Genomic DNA, 5,812 nt, shown 5'->3' with positions numbered 1-5,812 from the left:
TGGGGAACTGGAAAACCTTCCTTTCAGTTGCATTTCTGTCACTAATTTTGAGGCTTATGGTGATGGCAACAGTTACAAGCACACACATTTATTAGGTACTTACTCTTTGAGTTCTCAACATGGTACTAAGTGCTTTACTTGCATTCTCTCATCTAATCCTTTAGACAACCCTATCTGGGTTTTGATCATAATAATATTATTATTACTATTTTTTTTGAGATGGAGTCTCGCTCTGTCGCCCAGGCTGGAGTGCAGTGGCCCGATCTTGGCTCACAGCAAGCTCCACCTCCCAGGTTCACACCATTCTCCTGCCTCAGCCTCCCAAGTAGCAGGGACTACAGGCGCCCGCCACACGCCCAGCTAATTTTTTTGTATTTTTAGTAGAGACGGGGTTTCACCGTGTTAGCCAGGATGGTCTCGATCTCCTGACCTTGTGATCTGCCTGCCTTGGCCTCTCAAAGTGCTGGGATTACAGGCATGAGCCACCGCACCCGGCCAATAACATTATTTTTATAACAAGAAATATTGTTGAGCACCTAATATGTGCCAGCCACCATATATGTTAATGTTTAAAATAGATGTAGTCTCTGCCATCCTGGAATTTTATGTCCAGTGGGGAAGACAGACGATAAACAATAAACAATTGTGTAATACAAATCATTATAAATGTTACAAAATGCTTAAAGTAAGTTGCCTAACAGCACACAAGTAATTTATTGCAGAGATAGAATTAAAATAATATTTACTGAGCACATATTATACCCCAGGCACTATGCTAAGTGCATTACGCAGACTTGCTTACCTGGGTCTCAAAACAATCTGAGTTAGGTGCTACTATTATTCCCATTTTTCAGACAAGCCACCTGAGGCATGAAAATAATTGAGTGAATTGCTCAAGGTCACACAGCTAGTAAGTGATGGAGCCAAGATTTGAATCTAATCAGCCATATTCTTAACCACAAACTATTCTGTCTTCCTTAAGCAAGTCACTTAGTTTCTCTGCAGGATCAACTGTAAATTCCTCACCTAAGTTTACTGAAGTGTAAATTATATTTGGGTGTAAGTGTGGGGAAGTGCAATGAAAGGAAGGGAAGATTGGACTCGATGATTTATAAGTTGTCTTTCTGATCTATGATTTAAATTTTAAATTTTTGGTGAAGTATGTTGTTCAAGAGTGTAGCACTTCCGCATTGAGGTTTTTGGTGGGGTTTTTTGGTTATTGTATTCAAAAATTTCTGGAAATAAATGTAGTAAGTGAGATTTTGTTGTAAAGCCATTCTTAGGCCAGATACGCCTAAGAATTGCGTTTTTATAAAGCTTAGTTGTATAATCCTTTAATGTCAAATCCAACTAACTGCTCTTTCTGGTTATCAGCTAGGAGGCTTACTTATCAACAACTTTTGAATTTCTTCCATACTCTGGACTCTTAAGTCATCCAATGTCTTTCATTTCTCTCAGTCTTCTTAAATACAAACTTGTGTTATTATTTAGTTCAACCACCCCAAGTCTTTAAAAATTAGTTGTTTATATTTGGATTAAAAATATCACAAGATAATTCATGATTTACTTTAAAGGATTGCAACTCATCTATGCCACAGCATCCTTATTCTTTTGTTGATAGAAATTCAACAGAATATTATGAGAATTTAGATATGCAAGAAATAATTTCTATAAATGCGTGTTGTTTAAAAATAGTACGGAAATGTAGTTTGGACATGAAATGATCAAGTTGATATGGTTAGGCTTTGTGTGTCCCCACCCAAATCTCATCTTGAATTGTAATCCCCATGATCCCCACCTGTTGAGGGAGGGACCAGGTGGGAGGTGGTTGGATCATGGGGGCAGTTCACCCATGCTGTTGTCATGGTAGTGAGTGAGTTCTCATGAGATCTGATGGTTTTATAAGGTGGTTTTCCCTGATCTTGCTTGCTCTTCTCCTTCCTGCCACCTTGTGAAGAAGGTACCTTGCTTCCCCTTTGCCTTCCTCCATGATTGTAAGTTTCCTGAGGCCTCCCCAGCCATGCTGAACTGTGAGTCAATTAAACCTCTTTCTTTTATAAATTACCCAGTCTCAGGGAGTTCTTTATAGCAGAATGAAAATGAACTAATAGTACAATATCAATTACACATAATGGGAAAGTATTTTGAATTAATGTATATACCAGTTATTGCCATTTCTTTATTAAATTCAAAAGCCTTTTGACAAATAAATAGCAATTTTTTTAAATGGGGATATATAGACACACTGTGATCATTTAGGTTTGGCTACAAGAGTTTTACCAAAACTAAACCAATTCATCAATACATTCTAAAATGTATCTTTTCTTGGCACTACAAAAACTACTAAATACAGTGTTTGTCAGCATCACTATATCTTGTCCGGCAGGCAAAATACTTGGAAATAAAATTAGATATGTATATAAACACATATATGTAATTTATATGTATAATTCGTATGTATATATAACTCATATATATACGAATAAGCTTAAAATAAATTGTCATGTAAACAATGGCTATAAAATTCTACTGCAATCATGTGTGATCTACCTTTATGTGAAACAAAGGGTTTTCCTTTTAATTTGTCAAGTAATGTTCTCCTGAGATGCCACATTATAAGCAGCATTCCCAAAGGATTTTTGTTTATCATAGGCCAGTGAGAAAACCTAGGTTATGGCAGTTTATGTTGATGGTTCTGTATCCATTCCAGAGAATTTACTCACAAGAGAACAGTCATATAGAATTCAATTGCAAAAGCACAAGTGAAAAGAACATCTGGCTCTTTACAAGGCCTCAGAGGAAGTGACCTGATATGATGGGAGTCATTAAAATCACAAAGTCCTAATGCATTTTAGAAGAAATTGCACACTATGAACTACTAATTAAAACGGTCTCCAGGGAAAACCATTAAACTTATGGTAGATCAACATTCATCATTAACATCTGATGTTTTGTGTCTTCTCAGGATACTCTGGTGAAGTCTTTTATGCTTTGATCAAATCTCTCCTTATAAAAATACGAATGCTTTAATATATTGCTAACACTGGTCTCTAGACATCATAATTAAATTTTAGTGGAATGAAATTATTCACTTGTTAGTTATCTGCAGATTTTAAATAGCACTGTACATGTTACATTCCAGTATGTAGAAGCTGGTAAACACCTAAGAATTCATTTAGTGCATCTCGAAGAAACCGCAGCCCAAAGACCTACTAATGCATTTCATAACACTCTTCATATTATTTTGATTATGAGTAGGAAATATCTGTTTAATTCCAAACTTGTCATTTAACAATGTCCCTGGTATGTGAGGAACAGACTCTTCCTTGGGCTTGTATCAAGCTCTGGATTCTCTCAACCAAGGGGAACGTGGGGCATTTAGAGGCCTCAGAGGAGAGAAGTACTCATAATTCACATTGAACTTAACAGATTATTAAAGACTTGAGAAGTATTGAGCAGAAAAACTCAGGTGAAGATTGATTTGTTGGGGCTATGTAATAATTTATAAACACTATTATGGGATGTAGAGGTTTCTCTTTTTGCTCTTTGACTGTGGTTAATAGAGGACAGTGACCAACTATCCACTAAAGATAGAACAACAAATGTTGAAATTAAACTGCTTTAGATAGTCTCATGCTACAGGTAAGAAGCAAATTTATAAGAGTTGTTAAATATTAAATGAATCGAAACTCCTTATTAGAGGTTCTTTTTTTTTTTTTTTTGAGACGGAGTCTCGCTCTGTCGCCCAGGCTGGAGTGCAGTGGCGCGATCTCGGCTCACTGCAAGCTTCGCCTCCCGGGTTCACGCCATTCTCCTGCCTCAGCCTCTCCGAGTAGCTGGGACTACAGGCGCCCGCCATAGAGGTTCTTATAAACGTAAACAGGATTGCTTCTCACTAGTCTCTGACATCGTAGTGGTCACAGCACAGGCCACCTCAGTCATTTTTTAGATTTTCATGCCCTTCCACTTTCCTAAATGTACTCTACAATGTAGCTGTGTGAAACTTCCAGCTACTGCATAATTTTTTGTGCCTCTGAGTGTTTGCACAAACTTTTTCCTAGCTACTCACTTCTCCCCTTGAATACTTCTGCTAATCTTTCAAGATGTAAATCATACATGATCAGCTTTCTGAGATCTTCTCTGACTCCAGACACTTTCTTCTTCTTTTGTGGGTACTGTGCTTATGAAACTCTATTGGTGTATAGGTAACATATATTATAGTACTATTATGTTATATATGTTATAAACTATGAAAATATTTATAATAAATATAGTAAATGTAGGGCATGTCTTTGTTGTATATTTGTTTCTTTTCCTTGATTTGATATATTTAAGAATAAGGACCATTTCTTATTCTTCATCCTCAAAATCCTGGCTTTTAGCAAAATAACTAGCAGATGGCAGGTGCTAAATGGTTATGAACTGTTGCATTGCCATTATTATTAGATGCTCAATAAAAATTGGAGGATGAAACGATAATTACTAACAAATAGCCCATATTTGCATAAAACTTTATAATTTGTGTAATCCTTCAAATACTTTACTTTCTTTGATATTCAAATAACCCTGTATGGTGAACAAGAGAGAAAATGTATTCATTATACAGATGACAGTACAAGAGGAAGGAAATATAGGTGTTAACTAGATGGGATTAAGATGTTTCCTAGCTTGGAAAGTCTATAAAGGAATTGCAGCACTGGTAAACATTGTTAAGTTATATACTTACTTATCTCTGCTCTCTTCTGTAATCTCATTTAAATGGCAATTAAAATATTTTAAGTGTGAATTTAAAAATAAAGAAATAGGAAGAAATTATGACCATAAAGATGGTAAAATATTGTACACTAGATAGCAGTAACTGCCCTTGCTGGCCTGGAAACCTAAATTTCCAAGTCAAAGAATTGGAAAGAAGAGATGAACCAAAAACAAGCCAATTCCTACTCTGGACCCTTGGAAAAGCCAAAGGATTTGAAACACCAAATGTCTTTGAAGATTGTGCATGGTAAGGCTGAAAACACAAGAACTTGAGTGGAAGATTGTACACAGAGCAGCCAAGTTTCCTGGATTCCCTTCCCTGATCCTCTGCTGATCCCAGCATAAGACTGGAGATCTATATTCTAGAGCTAGATTTCATGTGGACTTTGTGATGGTAGGTATGAGCGTCAGGGTAGATAGAGCTGAGTAGGGTCTTATTCTTAAAAGAATTATGGAAAATTCCACATCTAGAAAGGGGAGACTATGGAAGTAGTTAAACTAGTAAACTGGGAGGAGGAAAAGCTGTCACCAGAGAAAGTGACATACTTGAACTAATAATTTTGGAGTAAGAGGAGATCCAGGTGATGCTGAGATCCGGGTGCACCAGGGGAGTACATTGCTCATGGGAAGTGGAGACAAAGGTCCTTGGAGACATAGAACTCTGGGTCTGACAGGCCAGGGGATTAGATGCACCTTCCACTTGGAAAAAAAAATCACTTGAGATAATGATGAGATTTTAAAGCTTAGGGTTCTTCAGTTGAAAGCAACAATCTGGTAAATTAATTAAGTACACTGATACCGGGAAGTTAGGCAAAAAGGAAGAATTTAATAGAAGGATATATAGAACTTATAGATCCAAAGGAAAAGCTGAAGACATTTTCTTCTAAAAGAATAGAAACCAGAATGGCTTCAGTGAGTCTTTTCAGAACACCATTTTAGAGGAGGCATAGCTCCACTTTTTATCCTTGGGAAATTTCACTTAAAGCTCAACATTCCCAGGAAAAAAAAGAACCAGATTTGCCTAATTTGAGTCCCGTGCCCCTTGGCTAGTAAAGGG

The sequence above is a fragment of the Symphalangus syndactylus genome, chromosome 5 (genome assembly GCF_028878055.3).
Source record: "Symphalangus syndactylus isolate Jambi chromosome 5, NHGRI_mSymSyn1-v2.1_pri, whole genome shotgun sequence".
NCBI lineage: Eukaryota > Metazoa > Chordata > Mammalia > Primates > Hylobatidae > Symphalangus > Symphalangus syndactylus.
This window is presented reverse-complemented; position numbering follows the sequence as displayed.